Below are 14,738 nucleotides of genomic sequence, written 5' to 3' on the forward strand. Positions count from 1 at the left end.
AGGTTCCCTCCCCAGGTATTTCACATAGACATGACAGAAAAAAAAAAAAAGATTATTCTCACCTGTCCTCCGTTCCCTCGGCGTCCTTTCTGCACCTGTGGCCTGCAGGCACAGACCCCGTAACGATCGCGGCTCTCTCCAGCTGCCGCCGACATCAGCGCTGTAATGCAGTGTATTGCCGCGCAGAGGCCGGCTCTCTGCACAGCAATACCAGTGTCAGCCCCCGGCCTATCAGAGGCCAGCAGCTGACATCTGCGCGTGACAGTGACGTCACACGCCGCTGCGCTGGGACGCAAATGTCAGCTGCTGGCCTCTGATAGGCCGGCGGCTGACACTGGTATTGCTGTGCAGAGAGCCGGTTTCTGCGCAGCAATACACTGCACTACGGCACTGATGGCGGCGGCTGCTGGAGAGAGCCGCGATCCTTATGGGGTCTATGTGCCTGCGGGCCGCATGAAGCAGCCGGAGGGGCCGCATGCGGGCCGCGTGTTTGAGACCCCTGATCTAGATTCTTTGGTTTTGTCTTCCAAGCTTCCTCTTTCATCCTACCCCAAACATGCTCAATGATGTTCATGTCTGGTGACTGGGCTGGCCAGTCCTTGAGCACCTTGATCTTTTTTGCATGGAGGAACTTTGTTGTAGAGATGGATGTATGAGATGGAGCACCATCCTGCTGCAGAATTTGACCCCTTTTATGATTTGGAATGTAAGAGGTAGCTAATACTTCTTGATATTTTAGGCTATTGATATTGCCTTCCACCTTGCAAATGTTTCGCACACCCCCATACTGAATGTAACCCCAGACCATGATCTTTCCACCACCAAATTTAACCGTTTTCTGGGTGTATTTTGGATCCATACAGGCTCCAGTAGGTCTCCTGCAGTATTTGCGGCGGCTGTGGTGTAATTCTACTGAAGATTCATCAGAGAAATCCACCACCTGCCACTTTTCCAGTGCCCATCTGTTTAGCAGGCTGTGGGACTTTGCAAATGCCACTAGTTTTTTTATTTGCCTTTTGTTTAGTGCTGGCTTCTGGGCACTGATTCGACCATGGAGGCCGTTTCGAGACAGAATCCTACAAACTGTTCTAGTTGATACGGGGACTTGAAGTGACCAGGCCTGTTGGAGCTCTGCAGCAGTGGAAGAGGGGCTTGCTTTGGATTTTCTAACCAACAAACGTTCCTACTGAGCAGTTGTCTTGCGGGGTCTGCCGCACCCGGGCTTGTCAAACACATCTCCAGTCTCTTCAAATCTTTTTTTTAATTCTTTGTACTTGACGCTGAGACACATTAAAGGTGCCAGCCACCTCTGCAGTGGATCTGGTCTTCAGTCTCTTGATAATTAAGGCTTTGGTTGCAGGGTGGATTTTGGCATGTTGTCAGAGCTCAAGTTGCAGTTCAAGTGAAGGTCTGGGGTGCTGGGTTTCTTTTTATACACAATCACTAATTAACCAATCATTTACTGAGCACTGGTGAGGATGTAAACTAAGATTGGGTGCATTATATGACCAGGCGACAACTTTTGTCTTGCCAAAATCTGACCACTCTGTGTTCATTAAATGATCAATATTTCAGCATTGATGCCAATTTATTTTCTTAACCTAAACCAAATTTGGGAGGGTTTCAGCTTTCAAAAGAGTAATTTATAAAACCAATCAATGAATTTAACGTCAGGTTATAAGCTTTTATTATTACTCCCATGACAGCACCATGAGAGAGGATCCGCCCATCAAGGACAGGAAACCTACAGGTTAAAAAGGGCGGCACCTCTTTCCCGCCTCCGTTTAGGTTTCCTGTCCTTGATGGGAGACCTATCAGGTACCTGCAGGATGAAGATTGGTCTCTTGCCCAGATGGATAGACAGGGTGCCTGGAGCGGTGAAGTTCCTGCCCTAGTCGGTCCTGTTCTTCTGGAGACGCCACGGCAGGGCTCATTGGGGCACCTCCGTGTGCGGTGCGGTCAGAGTGACATCCCATCGGTGGAGCTGGATAGTCCGCTATGTGGGACCGCATGCGGGCAAACCCCCCCCCCCCGCTACACTACACAAGAGATCTTGGCCGCGCCAGCGGTGAACGTGTCAGGCGCAACCCTGTGACGGTGGCCCTATGACATGTTTCCGGGCGCCGGCCTCCACCGGAAGTGGGTGCAGCTCGCGCTCGGCCAGGAAGTGCAGGACCGCATGCGAGCAAAGTGGGGACGCCGGAGTTCTGTTCACCGAACGAGGAGACAGGAACGGCGTCCCGCCAGTGCTGCTGGGAGGCAGTGTTCTGCCCACCGGGGACGGGGAGGTCCTTTCCACACAGGTACCTGTATGGCCAGTATATTAAAAGGCCTGGTTGCATACAGAGGTGCTCCCCAGCCCCTTGTTTTTTCTTTGGCAACATGGGAGATACTCAGGAGCTATCACCTCAGCAAGAATAACTGCTGCAGGAACAGCCCTTTGGGGAGCCCTCACAACAGGCGGTGCAACGTCGTTCCCGGTCCGGGTCCAATCGTTCAACCAGGAAATTCACCGCAAAAAGCAGGAAGGAAGGTCCTGTCGTTCGGCGTGATCCTCCGCCAGTTAAGAAGGATTCCTCTGCTTCTACGGTACCACATATTCCAGGGGGTAAGTGGAATCTTCGTGTAAGTTCTACTAATTTTTTCTTCTACTTCTCTGTCTATAAATTTTTCAGAGCAAGAAATGTCCATTTAAATCAAAACATAAGGAATGTGCCCTATGCAACAATCTGCTCCCTGATGCATATATGAAGAAATTATGCCAGCCTTGTATTGACAAGGTGATGACGGAAGAAACCCCAGGGTTTTCCTTGGGTCTAAAAACTCTAATTAAAGAAGAAATAGGCAAGGCTTTGAGAGGGAATTCTGAGGCCAGGCATTCTCCTCAGGACCCTCGACCAGGCTCAGATTCCGATATCTCAGACATTTCTTCCTCTTCCCTCTCTTCCTCTAATAGCGAATCTGATAGACAGTGTTTCCCACTAAATGAGGTGGATGCCTTGGTGAGAGCTGTCCGTTCTACCATGGGCATTGTGGACACTAGACCAGAGAAGTCTTTAGAGGATGTAATGTTTGGAGGATTAGGTCAAAAAAAGATGCTTCCCCATGAATACAAAAATTAAGGATCTCATTGATAGTGGCAAAAGCCAGACAGGAAGGGCAGCATCCCTCCCTCCTTCAAAAGGAGGTATCCGTGATGATACCGCATGTTCCTCTTGGTCAAAGGCACCAAGGCTTGATGTTGCCATTGCTAAGGCATCAAAAAAGGCTTCCCTCCCCTTCGATGACATGGGAACTTTAAGAGACCCCCTGGACAGACGAGCACATACCTTTTTGAAAGGTGCATGGGAGACAGCTACAGGAGCCCTGAAACCAGCAGTGGCTGCCACCTGCACATCCAGAGCCCTGATGGTCTGGCTGGAACAGCTAGACAACCAACTGAAGGAGGGTGTCTCCAGGAAGGAGATTATTTCTTCCCTCCCCCTAGTCCAGGGTGCAGCGGCCTTTCTTGCTGACGTGTCTGCAGACTCACTTAGACTAGCAGCGAAATCATCAGCTCTTTCAAACGCTGCTCGGCGAGCCCTATGGCTTAAGTGCTGGCATGGAGATGTACAAACGAAATCTAGACTTTGTACAATTCCTTGTGAGGGGGAATATCTTTTCGGCCAAACCATGGATGATCTGTTGGAGAAAGCTGGAGATCCTAAGAGGGGGTTTCCATCTGTATCTCTACCCTCTTTTAAGAAATCATTTCAGAAAAAGAAGTTTGTCCGAAGAAGATTTTTTAGAGGACAGGAGAAATTCGAGGAAAGAGGTCGCAAAGGTAGAGGCCTACGCTTTGGTTCTTCTTCCAGAGATGAGCAGAAACCAGGGGAATCACAATTGGCCCAGGTGGGGGGGAGATTGTCGTTGTTGTTTCCGGCTTGGGAACGTATTTCACATAGCAATTGGATTTTGAGCCTGATTAGATTTGGTCTTAAATTTCAATTTCAAGCACTTCCTTACAGAAGATTCATGATTATTCCCTCTAGTTCCTCCCCAGAGCGGCAGACTGCACTCATATTGGAAATTCAAGACCTAACAAAGAAAAACGTCCTGATTGAGGTTCCAAAAGCAGAAGAGGGGCACGGATTCTACTCCAAGCTCTTCCTGGTCCCCAAACCAGATGGGTGTTTCAGGACAATCATAAATTTAATATCCTTAAATAGCTTTCTTAAAATAGACACCTTTAAAATGGAATCATTAAAAAACGATAATAAAATTACTTTTTCCCCACTGTTATATGGTAGTCCTGGATCTTAAAGACACTTATTACCATGTTCCCATTCATAGGGATTATCAAAAGTATTTAAGATTGGCCATCAAAATAAAAGGGGTAGTAAAACACTTCCAGTATACCGCCCTTCCCTTTGGGTTGGCTATAGCCCCGAGGGTTTTTACCAAACTAGTGGCAGAAGTTATGGCCCATGTAAGAGAAAAATATATCTTAATAATCCCTTACCTCGATGATTTCCTGATAGTGGGGGAACTCCTTTGTACAATGCGAGGCCCACCTTCAGGTAACAATTTCTGTCCTAGAAAGCCTAGGTTGGTTTCTAAATCTGGAAAAGTCTAGGTTGACCCCACAGAAAGCCCAACAGTTCCTGGGGGTCATTTTAGATTCAGAAAGACAGTTATGCCATCTATCAGATGAGAAGATTGCAAAAATCCAGGGACTTTTGAGACATTGTATGGATAGACCCTCTATGACACTCTGTAAAACCATGTCATTATTAGGAACCCTGACCTCAAGTTTTATTGTGGTGCGTTGGTCCCAATTTCACTCAAGGGCTCTTCAATGGGATATATTATATAACGACTCAATTCTAGATGGATATCTAGACCAGGAGTTTACCTTGGCCCCTCGCTCCTTATAATCCCTTCGTTGGTGGTTGGTATACACTAATCTTTCTAGGGGAGTCCCTTGGGAAAATAAACCTTCTGCAGTCTTGACTACAGATGCAAGTGCTACAGGTTGGGGAGCTCATTTTGAAGATAACTTAATTCAGGGAACCTGGTCAGAGAATGAGGTACAGTTTTCCTCGAATGTTAAGGAACTTTTGGCGGTTGATTATGCGCTAAATGGGTTCCTTGTATATTTACAGGGCCAGGATGTCCGTATACTCTCGGACAATCAAGTCTCAGTAGCCTATATAAATCAAGGGGGAACCTGTTCAAAAGACTTAATGAGAGTAGCAGACAGACTTCTTCAGAAAGCAGAAGATCATTTTCTCTCCCTTTCTGCTGTTCATCTAAGAGGAAAAGAAAACATCAGAGCAGATTTCCTCAGCCGCAATTCCCTAAAAGAAGGAGAATGGTCCTTGAACCCTCAAATATTCTCCAAGATTGTGGCAATGTGGGGTCTTCCAGCAGTGGATTTGTTCGTGACAAAATCCAATCGGAAGGTGGCAACATTTTGTTCTCTAAACCCCAGAGAAAAGCCCCTGGCAGTGGACGCCTTCATGATTCCCTGGGAGTTTCCTTTGGCGTATGCATTTCCTCCTATGGTCCTGCTTCCGTCAGTCCTAAGGAAGATCAGGGCGGACAAGGCCAGAATGATCCTCATATGCCCCTTTTGGCCCAAGAGGCCATGGTTCTCTTGTCTCCGTAGAATGTCAATATCAGACCCCTGGGTCCTTCGGAAGATTCCGGACCTTCTTACTCAGGGTCCGGTTTCCCATCCTCCAGCCTCAAATCTCCATTTAACGGCATGGAATTTGAAAGGGCACTGTTAACCAGCAAAGGGTTTTCCATGAATTTAGTAAACACTCTCCTATGTATCAGAAAGCCCGTTAACCCGCATTTATGCTAGAACTTGGAGAAAATTCCTGTCCTTTGCAGAATTCAGACTAGAGGATGGGATCCCTATTGGGAAGATACTAGAATTTCTACAGAGGGGTTTAGAACAGGGCCTAACCACTAGTACGTTGAAGGTGCAAGTTTCGGCTTTAGGAGACTTATTTTCTTTTGATATAGCAGCTAATTATTGGATAGCACGGTTTATAAAAGCCTCGTTCAGGTGTAGACCTATTATTAAATCCAGACCCTCTCCCTGGGATTTAAACCTGGTCTTAAATGCCTTGACTAACCCCCCTTCGAACCTCTAGATTCAGCCACCCATAAAATTATTCTTCTTAAAACAGCCCTGTTAGTTGCCCTAACTTCGGCCAGAAGAGTAAGTGGCATACAGGCCTTTTCTATATCCCCACCATTTACTCAAATTATGGATGATAGAATTGTGCTAAAACCTGACCCGGCTTTTCTTCCAAAAGTAGTCTCATGTTTTCATAGAACTCAAGAGGTAAATCTTCCAACTTTTTGTTTCCCCCCTAAAAATCAGAAAGAGGAGGTTTCACAGAGTTTTAGGAAAGATAGTTCCCTATCTATATGCCATCAGGGGGCTAGGAAGGGTTGTAAAGCTTCAAAATCAACAATTGCGAGGTGGATTAGAGAGGCCATCACCCTTGCCTACTCCTTGGGAGATAAGGAAGTACCAGAGCAGTAACAACTTCCTGGGCCGAGAAGACGGGGGTTGCCATCGAAGACATATGTAAGGCTGCCACCTGGTCTTCTCCCTCCACCTTCTATAGGCATTATAGGTTAGATTTGGGTGACTCCTCTCATCTCACCTTTGGGAGAAGGGTGCTTCAGGCTGTGGTCCCTCCCTAATCTCCTTCGCCTCTGTAATTCTCTCATGGTGCTGTCATGGGAGTACGAATAAAGCCTTAGCTACTGCCAGTAATGGGATTTTTTGGAGCCCATGACAGCACCCTTATATTCCCTCCCTACACTGGTGTTTTGCACCCCTATAAGGTTGTTTCCTTCTTTTTACACCCACGGGGGAAGTTAGTTAAAGTCGTTGGCTTAAATTGAATGTTGTGTTTTATCTTGTTGTAATTAACCTTGGCGGTCCTCTCATGCTCTGTTAACTTAAACTGAGGCGGGAGAGAGGCGTCACCCTTTTTAACCTGTAGGTTTCCTGTCCTTGATGGGCGGATCCTCTCTCGTGGTGCTGTCATGGGCTCCGAAAAATCCCATTACCAGTAAGTAACTAAGGTTTTATTTACATAACATGGATAAGCGACAACTTCTGTCAGGGAGTGTATGGAGAGTGCATTATAATGTATGGATTATTGGGAGTGCATTATACTGTATGGACGATGGGGTGTGAATTATACTGTATGGACTATGGGGTGTGAATTATACTGTATGGACTATGGGAGTGCATTATACTGTATAGAGGACTATGGGAGTGCATTATACTGTATGGACTATGGGTAGTGCATTATACTGCATGGAGAACTATGGGGTTCATTATGCTATATAGACTTATGGGGGGTGCATTTTACTGTTTGGAGGACTGGGGTGCATTATACTGTATGGACTATTGGGAGTGCATTATACTGTATGGGCTATGGGGAGTGCATTATACTGTATGGTCTATGGGGAGTGCTTTATACTGTATAGAGGACTATGAGGAGTGCATTATACTTTATGGAGGTCTCAAAGGTGTGTCAGAAGTGACAGACAGTCGCCATGCAGTTGGGTGTAGGAGATCTCTACATTTGGCATTACAGACACCTTCTTAGATGGAACAATGCTGCACAGAAAGGAGTAGTGACCCAAGAAGCAGTCAAAGCTACAGTAATGTATGTAAAACATAATAACATTTGTTAAATCCATTAAAAAACAGAGTTAGTTATACAAGTACTTATGAAGGGTAAGGGATAAAAAGACACAAACGTGTGACGAATTTGCCACAACTATGTCATGTAATATTGCACATGGGGTATCTGGACATCTGGAAAGGCTGATAGGCAAAGGGAACAAATTCCATATAAGGAAAGTATCTATAGTCAATTGTAAAGTTCCTCTACGATAAATTAGTGCAAATGTAATTCCATCATTGGCCATAAAGGCCTCCTGTCCAGAAAGACAAAATAAAGTGTATAGAAAGTGAACTCACCCATAAAGTGCTGCAGTGCCAAAATCGGTCAAGCAAACAGGAGCCCCTACGCGCGTTTTGCGTGGGCTTCATCGGTGGGCCTGTTTGTTCTGTGTGTCAGACATACTTATATATATACCGCCAAACAAGTGCATACGATACCAAACGCTGATGCGGCGCATGGGGGCGGGGTCCCGGACATCATTTCCGTCCCGTTCGGCCAATCATGTGAGCGGTGCATGTCAGGAAGAATACTTCCTGTGACATCAATGACATGCATCGCACCGTGCTGATGCCGTTCGGGACGGGACGTATAGAGACAACCGCGCGCATGCGCACCCAGGTAGTATCGCTCATACAGATACCATGTCATTACTAAAAACCGTGAGCATGTAAACGAGCAGATATATGTAGATAGCACTCAGACACAGTATACATACATGCACATGGGTTACAGTATAATACATATCACAATTATGTGCGTACAACTTTTAATACATCGATTAATACTTATTGTGTACATAGTGTCTGATCATAATCAATGGAGCACTGCCACAGATGACATTGAAATGGCTTTTCCATGATGAGCATAATGAAGTCAAGCACAAGGTGCACGGTTGATGGTAGGCGATATGAATAGGGGAACCACTAAATGAAAATAAACAAACACAGAGCAAAATTAATAAATTAAAAAAGCAAAACCAGAGTGGTTACTCTGCAAAGCAAATCTATAAGGAGAGTACAAGAGAGGAAAATACAGGAAGGAAGACAAGGAGAAGGATAATGAGTAGATAAAAATTCAGATTCATAAAAAAGGTGAGAAACTTAATTTTTCATTCAGACCAGACGGAGTCATAGTGCCCAACTTGACTATCCACCGGCATTCAAGTTGGGCCAGTGATTTTTTAAGATATCCACCCCTGGTGCCACCATGAACACGATTGATGCCCCTTACTTTGAGGCCATCTGGGTCACAGGCATGGTGGGACCTGAAATGTCGGGGTATGGTCTTAAGTAATGTCATGTCCTGCACCTTTGCTACTGCACGTATATCCCTCACGTGTTCCCGTGTACGAACACGTAATTCACGGGACGTGAGGCCCACGTATATGAGTCCACATGAACAAGTAGCATGATACACGACATACATTGTACTGCATGCAATATATTGCATAATTTTGAATTCCCCGCCTTCTGATGAGCAGAAAGTTGTTGAGCGAACAATGTTACGACAGTCCAAGCATGAGCCACAGGGGAAGCTGCCATATCTCCGTTTACTCGTGACAAATGGGAGGGAGGGGTTTGGAACATAATGACTTCTCACGAGTAAATCTTTAATATTTTTGCTCCTTCTTGCCATGAGAAGTGGTCTCTCTGGCAGAAATTTACGGATATTAGAATTGGTTCTCAGAACAGACCAGTGTCTGCTCAAAATATTACGAATGTCCATCCATCGGTTATTAAATGTGGATATAAACCTGACTGGTGGACTATTCGTTGAGCCCTGTTCATGTTTATTCTTATTCCCGGACAGGAGTTGGTCACGGTTAGTATTTCTAGCCCTATTATACCCCCTCTTAATACTGCATTTACAATACCCTCTTGAAATAAAACGCTCATTCAATTCTTCCCATTGTTTTTCGAAAAATTCTCGTGTGGAACAAATCCTTCTTGCATGCAGAAATTGGCCTATAGGGATGGCCTTTATAGTGGAGGGCATATGGGCAGAAGTGGCGTGCAGAAGTGCATTGACCGAGGTCTCCTTGCGGAAGACATCAGTCTGAATGCTATCATTAGCCTGTACTGAAATCTGTATGTCTAAGAAATCAATCTGTCGCCTATCTGATTTGTGAGTGAGTTTGATATTGTATTGGTTTTTGTTTAATTCAGCCATGAAAACCCGTAAGTCATTGGCAGAACCCTGCCAAATGATGAACAGGTCATCAATGTAGCTATACCAGCACTGCGCCTGGGAAGCGGCGCGCGCGCCATCCCCGAAAACCTCCCTCTCCCAATAGCCCAGAAAGAGGTTTGCGTACGATGGCGCGCACGCCGCGCCCATCGCAGTGCCGCGTGTTTGTAAGAAAAACCTGTCTTTAAAGGTAAAGTAGTTGTGTATTAGAATGAACTCCAAGAGTTCCAAAATCAACTGGCACATAGATGTATCCAAGTTGCTCATAGTCAAATAGAATCTAACCGCCTCCAAACCATGTTGGTGTTGAATGCATGTGTAGAGAGATTCCACGTCTGCTGTGGCGATTAACATATCAGGTTCCAAGGTAAGCCCATCCTACTTCCTCAGGACGTCCGTAGTGTCCCTGACATTGGAGGGCAGCGTTTCAACTAAAGGATGCAGATAGTATTCGATGAATTTGCATATAGGATCGCACAGCCCTCCCACGCCGGAGACAATCGGACGCCCCGGGGGGTTTTCCGGATTTTTATGAACTTTAGGCAGTAAGTAAAAAGTGGGGATAATCGGGTGTTCGACCACAAGGCCGTCAAATACCTTTTTTGGGATTATCCCCTGTGTGTATGCCCTCTCCAATATGGACAGAATTTGTCTGGAAAAGTTAGTTTGAGGGTTATATGGTAGTACTGTATATGCCGCCCTGTCTCGTAGTTGTCTAAATGCTTCACGTTCGTACATCCCTATGGGCCAGACTACCACATTTCCCCGCTTGTCTGCTGGTTTAAACACCACATCCTTTCATGAACTTAGTTCACAAAGTGCCTTTCTTTGTTGGCTATTAAGGTTGTCCCCAACTCTATCTGTAGGGACAGATCTCAAATCCTCCGTGACCAATCTGCAAAAAATCTCGTCTTGAGGACAGAGTGAAAAGGGAGGAAAAGTGGCAGATCTGGGACAGATAGATGTAGAAAACGTACCCGATGACTTCCAGCACTCTCACCCTCCAACTCCTCCAGAATGCGGATAGCCTGCCGCTCAGCCTCTGTGTTGAAATCAATCAAAGGATCCACCTTAGTGTGCAGTTTTTGTAGGATAATCTTCCTTAAGAAGAGATGTAGATCCTTCACTACAGTGAAAAAATCGAAGTTATTATTAGGAACGAAATTAAGACCCAACTCGAGCACTTCACGCTGTGTATCACTTAATATGTATTTAGATAAATTGATTACCTCCAAATTATTTGTTTTACTCTTTTTTCAGCCGATTGGGGAGGAGTAAGTTTGTGTTTATTGAACATTTTATTCTTATAAGATGAGAAGTGCTTGTTGGTCCCCAGTCTCTCAGTAAAAGTAGAGCTCACACTTGAATTCAGCGGGAGGCCATCTTCCGCTGAGGATACAGAGGAGAGGGAACCAGAACGGGTATATGTTCTTCTCCCCATACCTTAGCCCCTCCATTTATACACATGATTAGTTTTGAAATCTGAGCAATCTCTCTGATACTTCTTTGTTTTCGCAGTTACAATCTCCTTCTCCCACTTCCGAAAATCATTGTCTATATCCACTTTTAATTTAGTCATATCATCGGGGGAAAGATGTGTGCTCAAATATTCATGGATTGAGGTTATTTCCTTCTCAATTTCCCCTAGAGTTGTCTTGTTAGAGTGAATAAGTAAATTCATAAAACCCCTAGAACAAGTAGAGGAAAGTTCTTCCCATTGTTGTTTAAAAGCGTCATCTGTAACAATGAATGAAGGGAACACCTGTACCCGTAAGCCTCTTGGTATCAAACCCTTCACCAAGTACCGCTCCAAAAAAGACTTGTTCCACCACAATCTTGCTTTCTTACTGAATAAATCTCTCATTTTGACAATCATGTCATCCACCTCCCTGGTATTGCCATTAAAACCCACATTTGTATCATCACCGAACACTTGATCAAGTTTTGTGAGCCACGTTTTTTCACGTGCTCGAAGGTCCATTTGTTCCATCGGCGAAGCTGTGAAAATACACAGTAAAACAATAATATAAGATGAGATGGAACCCTTCAAATAGGTAAGGACCATAGTATCATGAAGAGGGTCCTCCCAGACTACATATATGGAACAATGCTGAACAGAAAGGAGTAGTGACCCAAGAAGCAATCAAAGCAACAGTAATGTATGTAAAACATAATAACATTTATTAAATCCATTAAAAAACAGAGTTAGATATACAAGTACTTATGAAGGGTGAGGGATAAAAAGACACAAACGAGTGACGAATTTGGCACAACTATGTCATGTAATATTGCACATGGGGTATCTGGACATCTGGAAAGGCTGATAGGCAAAGGGAACAAATTCCATATAAGGAAAGTATCTATAGTCAATTGTAAAGTTCCTCTACGATAAATTAGTGCAAATGTAATTCCATCATTGGCCATAAAGGCCTCCTGTCCAGAAAGACAAAATAAAGTGCATAGCAAGTGAACTCACCCATAAAGTGCTGCAGTGCCAAAATCGGTCAAGCAAACAGGAGCCCCTACGCGCGTTTCGCGTGGGCTTCGTCGGGGGGCCTGTGTGTTCTGTGTGTCAGACATACTTATATATATACCGCCAAACAAATGCATACGATACCAAACGCTGATGCGGCGCATGGGGCGGGGTCACGGACGTGATTTCCGTCCCGTTCGGCCAATCATCTGAGCGGTGCGTGTCAGGAAGAATACTTCCTATGACGTCAATGACACGCATCGCAACGTGCTGATGCCGTTCGGGATGGGATGTATAGAGACAACCGCGCGCATGCGCACCCAGGTAGTATCGCTCATACAGATACCATGTCATTACTAAAAACCGTGAGCATGTAAACGAGCAGATATATGTAGATAGCACTCAGACACAGTATACATACATGCACATGGGTTACAGTATAATACATATCACAATTATGTGCGTACAACTTTCAATACATCGATTAATACGTATCGTGTACATAGTGTCTGATCATAATCAATGGAGCACTGCCACAGATGACATTGAAATGGCTTTTGCATGATGAGCATAATGAAGTCAAGCACAAGGTGCACAGTTGATGGTAGGCGATATGAATAGGGGGACCACTAAATGAAAATAAACAAACACAGAACAAAATTAATAAATTAAAAAAGCAAAACCAGAGTGGTTACTCTGCAAAGCAAATCTATAAGGAGAGTACAAGAGAGGAAAACACAGGAAGGAAGACAAGGAGAAGGATAATGAGTAGATAAAAAGTCAGATTCATAAAAAAGGTGAGAAACTTAATTTTTCATTCAGACCAGACGGAGTCATAGTGCCCAACTTGACTATCCACCGGCATTCAAGTTGGGCCAGTGATTTTTTAAGATATCCACCCCTGGTGCCACCATGAACACGATCGATACCCCTTACTTTGAGGCCATCTGGGTCACAGGCATGGTGGGACCTGAAATGTCGGGGTATGGTCTTAAGTAATGTCATGTCCTGCACCTTCTTAGAGGCTGTCTCTCCAGGACCCAGCGGCTACCATCCTCTGGCTAATTAACACCCTGGCCTGGGTGTATAAATACCTGCTGACTGCTAGAGGGACATGCCGGCGATATTCACATTACCCTTTGTAAATGCTCGGAGCTAGTGCATTACTTCATTCTCTCTGCAACTATGAGGACGGGTGTTCATCTCTCTGAAGTCGACTAAAAGCTAAGCTATCTTCCCTTGTTTGTTCCCCCTTGTTGTCTTTGTCAGTGGGGATCGACTAGCGCTCATCCCTCTCCCTTCCCTAGGCAGGGCCAAATGCCAGGGAGAGACAGGGCGAGATTCGCATGCGGTGATTGGTGAAGAGCCAATATAGGGATGTTAGTGGAGACAGGGTGATAGTAGATCAGCCTAGGAGGTTTCCACTCCCCCTTTTCCCTAGAGTCTGGGCTCCCTTTCCCTCTTTCCTTTGTGTTGCACTAAGTCTTTCCCGCACCTTGCGTGACAGGAGGACTATGGGGAGTGCATTATACTGTATGGACTATGGGGAGTGCATTATACTGTATGGACTATGGGGAGTGCATTATACTGTATGGACTATGGGGGTAGCATTATACTATATGGAGGACTATGAGGAGTGCATTATACTGTATGTAGGACTATATGGTGCAGTATGCAATATGGAGGACTATGGGAAGTGCATTACACTATATGTAGGACTGAGGGGTGCAGTATGTAATATGGAGGACTATGGGGCCAATTATACCATATGGAGAGTTATGTGGGGGCCATTATAATATTTGGAGGGCTGTGTGGGGGTCATTCTAATATTTGGGAGGGTTATGTGTGAGCTGTAATACTTTATGCAGGGCTTTGTGGGGGGCAATTTACTGTATACAAGCAATTATACAGTGTGAAGGTTTGTGTGGGGTCCAACATACTATGTGTAGGACTGTGTGGGGGCCATTATACAGTGTGGTGAGGTGTGGGGCCTTTATACTGTATGTAGGCCCATTACAGTATATTGCATGGAGCTCTGTGTGGGAGTCACAGTTGGGGGATCATACTGTGTTGGGGTCACCATACTTTGCTGGGGGAGTTAAGGTGGGGTACAGTAAGGTCATCATACTGTGTATGTGGAGGGTACTGTGGAGGAATTCACTGTGGTGGTATCATACTGTGTTTGGGGGGCACTTTTGTTGGCATCATACTTTATGGGTACAATGAAAGAGGAATCTTGGGCTTCAGTAGGAGGAAAATTACTTTGTAAAGGCTGCAAAGTTGTGAGATATGCTCTTCTGTGACACTGCCTTATAATATTATTTTTTTTGGGGGGGCGGACCAATTAGAACTTCTGCTATGGGGCCCCA

Source organism: Phyllobates terribilis, unplaced genomic scaffold (assembly GCF_046119375.1).
Source record: "Phyllobates terribilis strain yellow unplaced genomic scaffold, ASM4611937v1 Scaffold_3__8_contigs__length_932513732, whole genome shotgun sequence".
NCBI classification, from domain to species: domain Eukaryota; kingdom Metazoa; phylum Chordata; class Amphibia; order Anura; family Dendrobatidae; genus Phyllobates; species Phyllobates terribilis.